Genomic DNA, 15743 nt, shown 5'->3' with positions numbered 1-15743 from the left:
AAACCCATTGTTCTAAGCCATGAGTTACTATTTTATCATTTATAACTAATAGCATCATAAGAGATTCTTTAACAAGTTCTTACAGGATTCCTGAGAGTAGAAATTTAAGTCACCATAGAAGACCATTTCTAGACACAATGAATATTTTTTTCTCATCATATCACATCATTCAGGTGCCCGGGATCTTTACTCACATAAAACTAACTTTGAAATGACATACAAAATCAAAACAACTTTATGGTATAGTTCTGGCTTCTAACAAGATTATTGTTTCCATATCAAACCCCAGCTTCTGCAGCAGACTCTATCTCCTCAGATAGTTATTCTCTCTTTCATATTATCTCTTTACTTCATACTTATGGTAAATGATGTGTCAGAAACTCCTGGTTGCCTATGCAATATCCATCCCTTCCTTATATCTTAATAACAGATTCTTGATTTTGTTCATTGCTACACATTGTCCTGTTTGAAAAACAAACAAACAAGCACGCTTGGAATCATAGACTCCCTTGCATCTAGGGACAGCCATGTGACTCATAATCTGCCTCTCCTAGGTGTATCTGGAAGCATTTTTTGTCTCATGATACAGATGCCACCTTTCCCGCATTTACCATTGCTCCCCTTTGTCCTTTCTGCAATAGTATGTGATGACAGGAGCTATTGTAGCCTTCTGGTATTCCAAAGAAAAAGGACCACAGAGACCTTGACCCTGATATATTTAAGCCACTGAACCAACACAACAATGGTCTGCCTCTGGCTTTTCAGGGCAGAAAAAAAAAACCAGCTTAATTTGTCGAAGCCACTCTTTATTCAGTTACAGCTGAATCCAATGCCCCAATCCAAATGGAGAAAGAGGATGTTATTATCTCTGCATAATTACATAGTCATGTGTATTTCTTCCACAAAAAAAAAACAGTCATTTTTAGATATTAAGAGGTACGTCAGTTTAGAACAATACATTTTACTCATCTTCCGGCTGACTACGTTCAACCTGTAGCCAAAATGTCAAGTATCAAAGCACAGATAGCACTACATTATAATTCTTTATTTACATATCTGTTTACAGACTCTGAATTCTTTAAGGGCAAGACCTATGTCTTATTTATCCTTTCACCTTTAAAACCTAAAATATCTCTTGGCACCTGTTAAAAGGTCAGGGAGTGTTTCATTGAATTAGACTAGAAGGAGAAGAAGCTCTTTAATCCCATGGTGGAAGCTGTTGCCACAGGATGAAAAACTAGTGTTCGGATACATGATAGGACGGGCAAGAAGAAGGGAGCCAGGATATAGGGCCAGCTCTTCGTCATTAAACCAGTGTCTCACTCCCTATAATACAGAGAACACTGTGTGGTTTCACAAGGACAAAAGTGCCTTCTAGCATCCTGAAAAAAAAAAAAAAACTGGCAAAAAAGAAGCCCTGATAGATGCTTTAACAAATACTCCTCTATTTTCAGCCTTTTCTGCCTGTAATTACTTTTCACCAAAGACAGCAATCATATTAAAAAATAGCTCTCCTACTTGCTGCACTTAAAATGGATGGAGAATTATAAAGCACAAGTGGCAAAACGCCAAACAATGACCTGCTTATTTAATGTTATTTTCTCCTATATGGATTATTCACTCATCAATCGCCTTGGAACTGAGAGGTATGGTTTTCTCTGGCCCATGGGGTCTGAGACCACCAGGAACCAGCACCAACTCAAATTCAGTTTCTTCTCAGGCCTGTCCATGAAGGTTAGACAAGTTACTAAGGCATGAAACATCCAACTCCTGAGTCATTCACAACCGAAGTTGCCTAAGCGTGAGGTTACACTTCGGCCTGAAGGCTTGCGAGATCATCTTTGGGATGGGTATTGTTGTGATGGAAAGGACAGATAAGATGCAACTCCGTGGGAATGGGCAATTTTGACATTGTAAATTATTTGTAATTTTATATTATTGGAAGCCATTCTCTTCAAAGCCACAGGCCTATAATCCTGAGAAAGGTCACTCAGTGTGGAAACTGGAGTATTTTGAATAAAACAGGAAAGGCAGGGTTGAAAAGACCATTTGTCCTGCAAGTTGGGGGAATGGCTTTACAATGAGGAATTTTAAATGAAGTTTGAATTTGCAACCATTCATTTGAACAGGCATGCCTAGACCACCTGATAAATAATACATTTGTATTGTGCTTATGAAATATGCAAATGGGGTCCAATTTGCAAATAAACGCTTTGAAGAATATTTTAAAACTTCGAGGTTACCTAATCCTAGGAGTCTCTGTATTCATATTTGTGAGGTTTTTGTCTTACTTTGTGACAGTTGCTATAAATTCAATTAAACTGTATGGCAAATTAAGTTTTGGTGGTGGTTGTTTTCTTTCTTGCTGAAGGAAGAAAATGATCAAGAGGTTAGCAAGATGGGAAGCAACCAGCACGTTTGCAAATAGGGAAATCAAACAATGTCACATCAAAATAAGAAGGAAGGAAATCCAGCCAGCTAAGCAGGTACAGCCGGATTTGTTATCCTTGTCCTTCGCCCCCTTTGTCCACATGCTTTCCTTGCTATGGAAAAAAGTAGAAGCAATTAGAATCCACAAAGTTAGAAGCTAAAAAATTCTCTGACAGCAAATGGAAACAGAACGCAAAAACTCAGAATCTGCAGGCACGAAAAATACTGCAAGGGATGGTCATTTAAAATGTGTTCCAGGATCGTAGAACAGCCCCTGACAGCCACCCAGAGCATAGTAAGTAATCACACCCAACATTGGCCTCTTGTAAACTGAAGGTTCAAAATTGTGGCCGTTGTGTATATCCACAGACATAATACCTAGTAGAAACATGCATACGGAAACGCATGAACAAGACGCTGAATTCCCCTTACAAATTAGATGTGTTCTCCAGCCCTCGAGCTTACTATCTGTTGAGGTTTTGTTGTATGCTGGGCACCGAGAGAAGCAGGACTCAAAGAGCCCTCCCAACAGCCCCATAGGTTAAGTGATTATAAGCAAAGAAATTAAAGCACAGAGAGGTTAAGGGGCTTATCCAAGATCGTATGGCTAAGAGTGGCAAAGCTGAATCGAAAGTCGGGCCTCCCTGCTCATCACATCTCCATCAGGTGCCTCTGTTGTAAAAGGCAGATGGAACTTCTGCGACCTAAATTCTTTCCGACGCATATGAGGGAAGCTTCCTGGTTAACAGGAACCTCAAGGTACCTTTGGTAAATGGAGCATCCATTAGTAATGGTCAGTTAGTAAATTCAGATGTTTCTTAAAATTCTACACACATGCCAAGTACAACAGGTGACAGTCAAGAGTCGCATGAAAGAGGAAATGCTGTGGTTTGCTTTTGATGATCTGAATTTTCTCCCTCTCATGCTTCTTTTAGGTCACACAATTCTCCCACACGGGAAGACCTCTTTGGCTGGAGCCCAAGATGTTGGACTGAGTTTCTCCTGAAACAATCAGGTGCGGGGGGAGCCCCCACAATGACTAGACACGTGTGGCTCACCTGCTGAACTAACCCCATTGAACTAGACTCTGGACCATCATCATCAGGGAGAGGAGTTGCCGAGGGAACTGCAGCTCTGTGGGGCATAAGCTACTCAGCCTCTTGTAGTTGTGTGCAAAAAAAGATGTGTGATTAATAAGCAATAGGAAGGACAATTACAATGGCGGGAGAGATGAAGTGAGCTGAATGTCATTGGAATTGGGCCACTTCCCCAAGCTTTAGGGCTGGTGGGATGCTGTTTCTTGTTACAGCTAATAAATTGCTCAACAAATATTTATTGAAGGCCAACTATGTCCAAGTTTGTGGGGATATGGAAAATAAGGCTGCTGTTCTCATGAAACATACTCTAGGAGATGGGAAGATAGACAATGAAATAAATAGACACATGATTTATTAAGTAGTGATACGTTCTATGAAGCACAAAGAAGCTGGTTAAGGGGCTTATAAAGCTTAGTTTATATAAGAAGGTCAGATAAATCCCCTCTGACAAAGTGACATTTGAACATAGACCAAAATACATAAGTGAGCCAGGCAGCTAGGAGAGGTCATTCCAGGGAGAGGGAACAGCCTTTGCAAAATCCCTAGAGTTAGTAAGTGCTCTGTGTTCAGGGAACCCTAAGGAAACTAGTGTGGCCACAGAAGGGGTGGGAGAGGAGCAGAAGGTAACAGGGACAGAGAGGATACGTTGGCAGCAGGTTGTGTAGGGCTTAACACTGAGGACGCTGCAAGGACTTTTACCTTATACTCTAAATGAAATGAGAAGTCACTGGAGAACCTGACTTCTATACAGAAAGAAACAAGAGTAAAAACAAATAAAAAAAGAAGAATCAGGTTAGGAGGCTGATGCAATAACCAAGTAAGAAATAGACCAGAGTGGGAGCAGTGTAGGTAGGTAGTCAGGAGTGTTGGATGCTGGCTATGCAAGAAAGACAGTTATGAAGGGTGATGCCAAGATGCACGTGGCCTAAGTGACTGGGAAAATCGAATCACCATGAACTGAAATGGGGAGGAGTAGACTGGGAGGTGTTGCCTATGTTATGCTCAGATGCCCATTAGATATTAAGTAGACATTATGTACCATCATCACCTTCCTTCGCTATGACTCCTTACTCTGTGCCAAAGCTATCTTATTTAATAGGATGTGTAAATTGGATTGACATCCATCTTCTCCCCTGGAGTGTAGTCCCCTGAGAGCAGTGACTATGTCTAACTCTCTCCACTGTATACCTAGCACCCAGCACAGCACCTGACTTGTAGTTAGCACTTGGTAACTAATGAACAGGTGAATGAATAAAAATGTGAAGGGGTGATTCCTCCCAACGATTCCCTGTGGTAGGAAGTGGGGCAACTGCATCTCTGCTTCCTCAGCCTGCCTGGACCAGGTCAGAGAACCGAACTGCACCAGTGGAATGACCTGCATAGAGGCCACTGGAGCCAGCATCTGCTCTTTCCCTTTGGTTCAGGTCATACCTTTGCTTTAATTCAAGGGTATCAAATGCTGATGTTATTATTACAAAATTTAGGAGAATTCAAAGAAAATATATTTATGCCTTATATGTGGAATCTTTAAAAAAAAAGATACAAATGAACTTATTTACAAAACAGAAATAGACTCACAAACATAGAAAATAAACTTATGGTGACCAAAGGGGGAAGGGGGGGGCGGAGGGATAAATTATGAGTTTAGGATTAACTGATACACACTACTATATATAAAATAGACAACCAACAAGGACCTACTGTATAGCACAAGGAACTATATTAAATATCTTGTAATAACCTATAACAGAAAAGAATCTAAAAAAGAATATATAACTGAATCACTTTGCTAAAACTAACATAACATTGTAAATCAACTATATTTCAATAAAAACTTTTAAAAATATACGTATTTACACAATAAATATTGTAGATTTATTTTCTTGATCTTAAATGGCTCTATGGCTGCCTAATTTTAAGTTTCCCATCCATGTTAATTGGAAAATTTATTCTAGGATTCCTCTGTGGTCTCACCCAACCCACCAGAACATCCTACTCACACAGTTTGTACCTCCAACATCACACTCTGAAACTCTCATCCTCATGTTAGTTTTACCTTCAGTCAGAGCATGTTGTAGCCTACACTTGAGCACCAGAGAGACCCTATGACACACTCCTCAAGGCACAAGCTGATCTTCGTGCTTAAAATTCCACCACTAAGAGGCATTTCTCTGCATTGACTTTTCCTTTCATGAACCCTTCAATAAGATGGGTCAAGAAATGAAGTCGTTATTTTCTATCAATATTTTAACAGAGTAGAATGATCTCTATGTGACTTGCCGCACCTGGCCGGGGATGGGTCCCATAAGAGCATTTAAGACAGAAATTTGGAGAGATCTTACCATTTCTGCAATTGGCAGCTCGGTCAACATAAGATTCAGGTATTAGGCAGCAAAGAGTGTGAGTGCTGGTGTTTTAAAAAGCCTCCATCCTGCTATACAGAGGCAAAGGCATAGGAGTAAAGCCATATCTGTGGTAGACACGTTGGCCAACCATTGTCAAACTTTATCTGAGAAAAAAATGTTTCTATAGTCAAATAAGTTAGGGACATTCTGCTTATCATTTTCCTGTCCTGGATATTTACAATGCGCATTAGCAGGTTAGATGATGGGAGAAGTCTTAGGTTTTAGAAATCTGTTTAACCGTCTTTCATATAGCATTTCTACAAACATGCTTAAATTTGTTGCTCAACGTTTTTAGAAATAGCATTTTCAGTTTATAAAAGAGCTCATTTGCTTTACCTGGAAGTTGATTGTAAGAAAGGAAGCTGCCTAACATACTGAAGAGCAGTGTCTTTTTTTTTTTTTTTTTTCTTTTTGCGGTGCGCGGGCCTCTCACTGTTGCGGCCTCTCCCGTTGCAGAACACAGGCTCTGGGCGCGCAGGCTCAGCGGCCATGGCTCACAGGCCTAGCCGCTCCGCGGCATGTGGGATCCTTCCGGACCGGGGCACGAACCCGTGTCCCCTGCATCGGCAGGCAGACTCTCAATCACTGCGCCACCAGGGAAGCCCCTGAAGAGCAGTCTTTGACTGCATTGAGGGACCCTGGTTCGAATCTTCCACTAACCTATTTACTGGCTTTGTGGCCTCAGTGAGTTACTTAACCTCTCTGTGCCTTTGTAAATTGAAAATCTAATATCTTTTTACTTCTAAGCATTTTCTTTCTTTTTTATTTATTTTTAAAAATTTTATTATAGTTGATTTACAATGTTGTATTAGTTTCAGGTGTACAGCACAGTGATTCAGTTATACATATACATGTATTCATTCTTTTTCAGATTCTTTTCCCATATGGGTTATTACAGAATATCTAAGCATATTATTTCCAGTGCATGTAAAATATCTTGATGCAGAATAAAGAGTAGCCATGCTTTTATAATCTGGGCTTATTTTTGCCCTCTCCAGAACTCTAGTTCCACCTCTGTTTAGCACCCCTGGTTTAGAGTAGCCAGGACCAGTGGCTAAGAGCAAGGGCTTTGGATTAAAATTCAGTTCAAATCCTGACTCTGCTATTTACTAGCTGTGTGGTGTTGGGTAGGTTACTCGACCTCTCTGGGCCTCAGTTTCTTTATTTGTGAAATAGAGCTGCTGGAAGGATCAAAATAATAAAGTATATTTTACACTATTTATAGAGTGTCCAGCCAAGGGCCTAGCTCAGAGTAAATGGCACAGTAAATAGCTGTTACAAGGGTTCTGGTTGTTGTTTCGTGTCTCCACACTTTTCACTTCTGGCTGGACTATGATCTCTCCTTAACCCCATCACTAAGAGCGTTCAATCCTGGTAGCTGACACTCCTGACAATGGGGTCTTCCAAATCGTACCCCGTCCCCCTTCCCAAACTGTTGCTTCCTCCCTGGGGGCAACTGGCGCTTATAATTTACTTCTGGATCCCTGGCCCAGCTGCGGGGAAGGAGAACAGACAATGATTTCTCTTCCCACAGCCTCCCACGTATTAGTTTTGTCCGCATGTCTGACGTTTGACTTCTAACTCCCCTCGGGCTGTGATTACTCAGACAAAGTGAAGTGGACAGATGGAACAATTATTTGGAAAGCTCAGCCAATGGAAAACAAAACAAAAAGACAAGCAAAGAAAACCCTACGCTCAGGCTTGCAGTTGAGGGGAAAGAGTTTATTGGTTTAAATTATTCTTATTGTCTGCTGGCATTGATTGCATTTTCCAGGTAATTGCTCAGCGCTCCCATTAGTCTGCCCACGCAGAGAAACAATACCTTCTTAGATATTGGCACTACAGGTAGCCTTCTGCAGCAGGAAGAGATGTGTTTGGGCAAATCTGGTCTATAGAGAAAATTTTTGTTAGCTGACTCCAATTAGTTCATTGACTTTCATGATAAACACAAGAGGTGTGGTAGGAGTGGGGAAAAAAGGGTCTCTGGATAGGATAAGAAAAACCACTTTAAAATAAAGTATACTGTTCATGTATTTGAAAATTTTCTGAGAAAACCCTAATTAATGTTTTATAGGTATTGAGCCAAACAGCCTAGGTTCAATTCCTGGCTCTGCCGTACTCTTGTGGTGAATGTGACTTAGTATAAATTCCTTAGTTTCTGAGTCTCAGTTTTCTGGTCTCCCCCGTGGAGATAATGAGAGTATAGTGATGAGGACATATAGTGATGAGGACACCAAAGAGTAATGTATATAGAGGTTACCATACTATGGGAAGTAAGACATAGAAAGACAAATATGATATGAGATCACATATGTGGAATCTAAAAAAATGATACAAATGAACTTATTTACAAGCAGAAATAGACTTACAGACATAGAAAACAAACTTATGGTGACCAAAGGCAAAAGGACAGAAGGGGGGAGGGATTAATGGGGAATTTGGGATTAACATATACACACTACTATATATAAAATAAACAAGGACCTACTGTATAGCACAGGGAACTGTACTCAATATCTTGTAATGACCTATAATTCAAAAGAATCTGAAAAAGAATATATATATATTATATATATAAAATATATAATACGTTATATATATAAAATATATATTATATATATATAAAACAACTGAATCACTTTGCTGTATACCTGAAACATTGTAAACCAACTACACTTCAATTTAAAAAAAAAAAGAGCCTTGTGCCTGCCACGTAGTAAATTCCCAATAAATGGTGATTTATTATGTTATAATAAAGGAATTTTTTAATGATTATTAACATATAGACCTGTTTCTGGTTATAAAAGCTGGAAAGCCTTGAACTCCAGATGATGGCAGCTCAGGGCCTCGTGTTCTGGGGGTTTCGAGCTCTCATTTTTCTGGTTCAATCCACAGACTTCTTCAATTTCAAAATTTCTGCTGCATATTTCTGTTCACTGAGAGGTACCTCTATACCTCTAAATACCAATACAGCTACATACAGGAGACTATCACACAGCGTTTGGAGTCCATTACGCACAAATACGGTGAGAATCTGGTTCAATCCCAACACAACAGGGAGTGTAGGGTGCTGGGGAGGCTACAAGCCCCAGTTAGATTTTTAAGGTGGAAATAGCTGTCTGGGCAGGAGAGCAGGGAGCCTGCATTGCCCTCTCCTGGATGCCAACCTGCCTGAGTTCAGGGAGACATAATGCATAACCCAAGGTCATGCAAACTGTGCTTCAGATTTTCTCCTCTTCTAGAACAGAAATCAAAGGCAAACTTGGACGGCGCTGAGTCTAAAATGTTCTCATCTGTGTCATGGGGTCAGCCAAAGAGGTCAATGACCTTTCCTGAACAGTAATAAAAAATATTAATAATAGCTACCACATACTGAGTACTTAATATATCAGGCACCATTCTGGATGTCTTACAGGAATTGCCTCATTTAATTGTCTTATTTAATTCCTACACCCATCCTCCAAAAGGGGAATCATTATCAAGCTGTCAGCGTTCTCCAGAGAAATAGGATCGATAGGATATATAGAGATATAGATAAGAGGAGATTTACTATAGGGAGTGGCTCACATAGTTATGGAGGCCAAGAAGTCTCACAATTTGCCGTTTGCAAGGGGGAAACTCAGGAAAGTTGGTGCTGTAATTCACTCAGAAGGTCTGAGAATCAAGGGACCAAGTGGGTAAGTATCGGTATGAATCTGAAAGCCCAAGGACCAGGGGTGTTGATGTCTGAGGGTAGGAGAAGATGGATGTCTCAGTTCAAGCAGAGAAAGCAACTTGGGCCTTCCTCTGCCTTTTCTTTCTACATAGGCCCTCAGCAGACTAGATGATGCCTACCACATTGGGAAGGGCGATCTTCCTTACTCAGTCCACTGGTTCAAATGCTGCTCTCTTCCAGGACCACCCTGACAGACACACTAAGAAATAATGTTCACCAGCCAACCGAGCATTCCCCTTAGTCCAGTCAAGTTGACACATAAAATTAACCATCATGTAAGCCTACTTTGCGGATGAGGAAACGGGCACAGAGAGGTTAAGAGACTCGACCAGATCACACAACTAGTAGCTGATAGTCTTCTGATTCCTAAACCAGAAGGCCTAATGGACTGCTCTGTTATCTTCTGCAAGAGTTCACTTCAATCTGCAAAAAAGCAGAAGCACCTGTTTTCCTGAAAAATAATCTGGTCTTGATGAGAGCCCCAGACGACAGTTTGAAACCCAGACTTGAATCCCAGGTCTGTCCTAAATAACAGTGACAAAGATAATTGATACTGATTCAACAGAGATAATAATAGCCACCATAATTTAGTGGACAAATACTATATGTCAGCCATGAATCTCTTGAAGCCCTTGAAAATTAACATAACAATCTCTCATAGAAACTGCAGCTCTTGTGTCTAACTCTGCATTTACCAGATGTGGGATTTTCAATAAGGCATTTAGTCTCTCTTTCTCTCTCCCCCACTAATTTTCCTCACTTTAAAAATAAAATTTGCGGGCTTCCCTGGTGGCGCAGTGGTTGAGAGTCTGCCTGCTGATGCAGGGGACACGGGTTCGTGCCCCGGTCTGGGAAGATCCCACATGCCGTAGAGCAGCTGGGCCTGTGAGCCATGGCCGCTGAGCCTGCGCATCCGGAACCTGTGCTCCACAACGGGAGAGGCCACAACAGTGAGAGGCCGCATACCACAAAAAAAAAAAAAAAAATTGATGTGAAAAATAATGTATGGTGAACATTTACACAGTACTCCAAAGGTGGCAGCCCCCAATAAGTATTAGCGTTACTTTTATCCCTTTGCTACAAGATGAAGAAAACAGGTCTCAGAAAAGTGGATGAACGGTCTGAGGCCACAAGGCTGGCAGAGTCTGTACTCTGGGTCAGTTTCCCTCCAAAGCCTGACGGCTCTTTCTACCTAGCCCAGTGACTCTCATACCTGGCCACACATCACAAACAACTGGGTAACTTGTGTACAATCCAGAGTCTTTGCCCCTATCCTTGGACTTGGCTGCCACAGAGCCAGGTTGGCAGCCACTGCTCCAGCTCATGCATCACCTCATTCGCCAGGACCCCTCTCCTCCCTCCCACGTGAGGGAACACTTCTGTTATCAGTGACTGCAGAGGACCCTCCTATCTTAGTCGGCTTGGGCTGCCATAATAAAATACCATAGACTGAGCAACTTAAGCAATAGAAATGTATACTTCATAGTTCTGGAGGCTAGAAGTCCAAGATCAAGATGCCATCATGGTTGGACTCTGGTGAGAGCCCTTTCCTGGCTTGTAGACGGCTGCCTTCTCACTGTGTCCTCACCTGGTGGGGAGAGTGTGCAAGCTCTCTGCTGTCTCTTCTTAAAAGGGCACTAATGCCATCACAAGGGCATCACCTTTATGACCTTCTCTAAACTTAATTTCCTCCCAAAGGCCCCCATCTCCAAATACATCACACTGGGGGTTAGGGCTTCAACATAGGACATTGGGTGGTGGGGGGAGGTAAGGGACCATAATTCAGTCTATACCATCTTCCTGATTAGTTTAAGATGTTCTCTTTCTCTATGCTATTTCATAAGCAGTAGTCTTTAAAAAAAAAATAGAAGGTACTGGCTGAGCACTTATTTGCTGGGCACTGTACCCAAAGGACTATTCATTCATTCATTCATTATTTATACTTGGTTTGCTTTCAAAAAAAAAATGATGATGCCTTCTAGAAATTTAAGACTGTCACAGGAAACGCTGACAAGGACACATCAATTGGCAAGCTACAGAAAACAGGGCCATTTTCTTGGTGGCTGTTTTCATTGCCCGAGTTGTTATCATTACTCACACAATTGTCGGTACCCGCCCCTGTAGCTCTAGCTTTCATTCCTCAGTCTCTCTGCCTTCTCTGCCCTCCCAATTTTTGCTGCTGGGTACAGAGACTGAGTCATCAGTTGGCTCTGGCCTTCAGGTGCCTTAGCAGAAGCAAAAGGCAGCACCTTTGTCTTAAGTGATGAGCTGAAAAATTCACATCTCTGTGTTCTTGCAATTAAAAAAAAAATGATGATGACAGCAACTAATTTTCACTAATGACTTACTGTGTGCTAAGCATGATTTCATTTAGTCCTCATAGCAGCCCTAAGAAATAGGTACCATTATCCCCATTCTGAAGAAGTGGAAACTGAGGCTTAGAGAAGCTGGGTATGTTGTTCAAGGTCATCCAAAGCCAATAAATTGGGAAGCCATACAGCCATGCACCTTCCCACCTCGCCCTCTGCTCAGATTGTTTTCATATTCCGAAATGTTCTCTCCTACTGTATTCCTCTAACACCTTGGTTTAGAAATAGGGTGTCTCATTGGCTAAGTTTTCCACATCATGGAGGTGGTGCAGATATACAGTGGGTAAGGAGGGTGTGTCAGCCAACATGAAAATCCCACCATGCCCAGTCTAGAGAAATAATAGAGTGAAACAGATTCCCAGACCCAGGTCTCATTACTGACAGTATTAAGACTGATTTCAAGAGACAACCACTGAGATAGCTGGGCAATTACAAATCCAATTTAATAAACTCTCTGATTTTCCTTGTCACAAGCTAGAACTGGATTCAGAACCTAAAAATCACTGTGAAGTTGGAAGAGCTGAATAAGCAGGAGATCTAAAAGGAAGTCCAAAAGATGTGAAATGGAGCAGGACCCTATGGTCCTTCCCCCCCATGTCCTCAGCCTGCCTTTTGTCTGTGAAAAAAATTAGCCAAAGAATAAGTCTAATCAAAGAAGTGAGAAAATGCAGAAACAGAGGAAAACAGTCAAAGGAGACCAGATAATAATAGTTTAGTCGTTAAACATAGTCAAGGACCTTTAGTTCCTCAAGGGCTATACATAATATTCTAAGCCACATCCTGTGAGCTGTCTTGTAGATACTGAAACCCTCACCAGGTGGAAGAAGTTAACTACATGATGACCAGGCTGTAGCCATGACATAAGCTGCCACAATTCCAAGAATTGGCTTCAAAGAAATGGAAACAAACCGACCCTGGAACTGAAGATAAACTGGACTTAAAACAATCGAGATGACGCTGGACAGACCACCAATGACCAATTTCAAGATGACTGTCAGAGCTGAATGTACTGTTTCTGCATGTAGCCCCCTCCCTCTGTCTGTAAAAGCTCTTGCCCCCTGACTGTCGGGGGTGTGGGAAGTCGGTCTTTGGACAGGCATCCACCCTCCCCGCCAGTTGCCGGCAACCAAAGTAAAACAAACTTTCCTTTCCACCAACCTGGCCTCTTTATTAGCTTTTGAGCGGCGAGCAGCCAGACCTGGGTTCGGTAACAGATGGAATTTGATTACATTTTATAAACATCATTTGTTAAGAGATGTTTTCAAAACCCTACTCCCTGTTCAATGTGTATTTACCAAGTAAAACACATTTACAGAAAAAAAGAAAAAAAAGGGATGGACTGTTTCTTTGGCATTTGTACCCAAACTTCTTTTACATAAACAATTCTCATAAAGTATTAAATGCCTATATTAAGATGAAGGAATTAAGACTGAAAAAATCCATCCCCAAGGGAGGCGACCCTGCTTGTCACTAGCATATTCCCATCCGCAGGACCTACTGCTTGTGTCCCCAGGACACTGACTGGTGACTGGTCCGGTAGCTGCTTCAGATGTGGCATTTGGAAGCCATCTCAGCTGGTTTGAAGTTGAGGTCTGAAATATGCTATGCACCTTTATCGGTTTCTATACACATCCCGGATAGTCACTCTTTAGGATTAGAAATGGGACCGAATAATTAGTGGTTAAATACACAAATTCTGAGATTAGCTAGGTGTGGATTTAAATCTGGGCTCTGAGAGGCATGGACATATATACACTACCAAACGTAAGGTAGATAGCTAGTGGGAAGCAGCTGCATAGCACAGGGAGATCAGCTTGGTGCTTTGTGACCACCTAGAGGGGTGTAATAGGGAGGGTGGGAGGGAGGGAGACGCAAGAGGGAAGAGATATGGGAACATATGTATATGTATAACTGATTCACTTTGTTATAAAGCAGAAACTAACACACCATTGCAAAGCAATTATACTCCAATAAAGATGTAAAAATAAATAAATAAATAGATAAATAAATCTGGGCTCTGTGACCTTGACTCCTGCACCTCACCTCTCTAAATCTTGGCCCTACGTATAGAATGGAGATAATGATGACAGCCACATCCTAGGGCTGTTGTGAGGATTATGTAAGGAAACGCATCTATATCATGTGGCAATGCAACCGGATAGTGTAAACTAAAGAATGAATACTATTATTACTAGCACCACTATCCCCATATTACTACTACCGTTACTAGTACAACTGTTACTATTACCATTACTCCTCCTCCTCCGACTAACAGTACTTCTACTACCGCTATGACAGCTATCCTATTACTACAACTACAGTATTTTAATAAATTTAAAAAATGTCTTTACCATCCTCCCTTTCTCTTGTGTTCTTTTATTCCTTCTATTTATAATGGGGAATTAAATTGCTTTTCCTGCCAAATGAGTAGCTTGAGAATTGGAACATTAATTTATTTGAACAGCTGTGTGTCAATGTTGCCTTGAATAAAAGGTCCCAGTATGTTCTGCTGATACATTTCATGAAAAAATGAAGTACACATAAATTCACATTTCAGCTCACGTCCCACCTACTTCCAAAAGCCTTTGGGTCACATTGATGTCTCCCTTCTCTGAAACAGTCATCATCATATTCTCGAATTCTTTCCACATTGTGAGACTTATCTCCCCAATATGCTCCCTGCGGTTTAGCACCATAAACACAGTAGGCTTTCCAAAATACAGTAAGTCCCCTACATAAGAACTTCAAGTTGCGAACTTTCAAAGATGCCAACGTGCCTGTATGCCAGCTGTTGTACTGTACTATTGTACTTTTCAAGGTACTGTACTGTAATATTAAAAATGTTTTCCTTATTTTGTGTGTTTGTTTTTTATGTATTATGTGTGTGAAAAGTATTATAAACTTATTACAGTACAGTACTATATAGCCAGTTGTGTTAGCTGGGTACCTAGGCTAAGTTTGTTGGACTTACGGACCACCTGGACTTACAAACACGCTCTCGGAACGGAACTCATTTGTATGTAGAGGATTTGCTGTACTGATATATGAAGATGATATTGAATAAACCAAGACTCTGAATTAAAGGTATTTAAGCTCATGTAGCTCAGAGTCCAGAGTTAGGTCAAGTACAGCTGGATCCAGGGGCTCAAAAGATACCACCAGAGTCCAGTCTCTCTGAATCTCTCAGATCTGCTTCCATCTCTGCTGTTTCCTTGGAGGCTCATCCCCTGTGCTAGGAGCACCATGCTCACATCCTCAAAGCAGCAAGTCCAGAGGTATATAGCCTGCCTTTCTCCAGTCACTCCTACATACATGCCAGGAGATGGGCTCTGCACTGGACTGGCTTCAGTCACGTGTCAGCCCTGGAGTTGCAGGTGTGTAGTCAACCCTATCCAACCACCTGAGCCAAGTGAAGAGGAGAAAAGTTTTCCCCACAAAAAATGTCAGAATAAGGAGAATGAGCTTTAGATGGGGAAAAGCCTTTATAAAGATCTCACTTGTCTTTGTAACTACCCAGCCCTAAACACAGTAAAAAAGCCATAAAAGATATTCAATGTAAGATTTGAGATTGATGGATTTTTATGCATTAGGCTTCCAACCTAAATCCTAATCTGTTTTTCCTTCTGCCTGATGGATACTTTGTGGCCAGATCCTAAAAATGTGGAAATGGTTCATTGAAGATCAACATCCTTCCAAAGTTTAGATTAATTCAGGGGTGGCAGGTGCA

General features: G+C 41.3%; 1 long non-coding RNA gene across 1 annotated transcript in view; it reads left to right on the top strand.

The window, feature by feature from the left end:
- Positions 1 to 3779, top strand: part of LOC117196812 (uncharacterized) — a 35871-nt gene extending 32092 nt beyond the window's left edge. The window contains exons 2-3 of the long non-coding RNA XR_004477198.2: positions 2372 to 2486; positions 3366 to 3779. This is a non-coding gene — a long non-coding RNA (uncharacterized LOC117196812). The remainder of the gene's footprint in view (positions 1 to 2371; positions 2487 to 3365) is intronic.
- The last annotated feature ends 11964 nt before the right edge of the window (positions 3780 to 15743 follow it).

Source organism: Orcinus orca, chromosome 3 (assembly GCF_937001465.1).
Source record: "Orcinus orca chromosome 3, mOrcOrc1.1, whole genome shotgun sequence".
Lineage (NCBI taxonomy): Eukaryota > Metazoa > Chordata > Mammalia > Artiodactyla > Delphinidae > Orcinus > Orcinus orca.
This window is presented reverse-complemented; position numbering and strand designations above follow the sequence as displayed.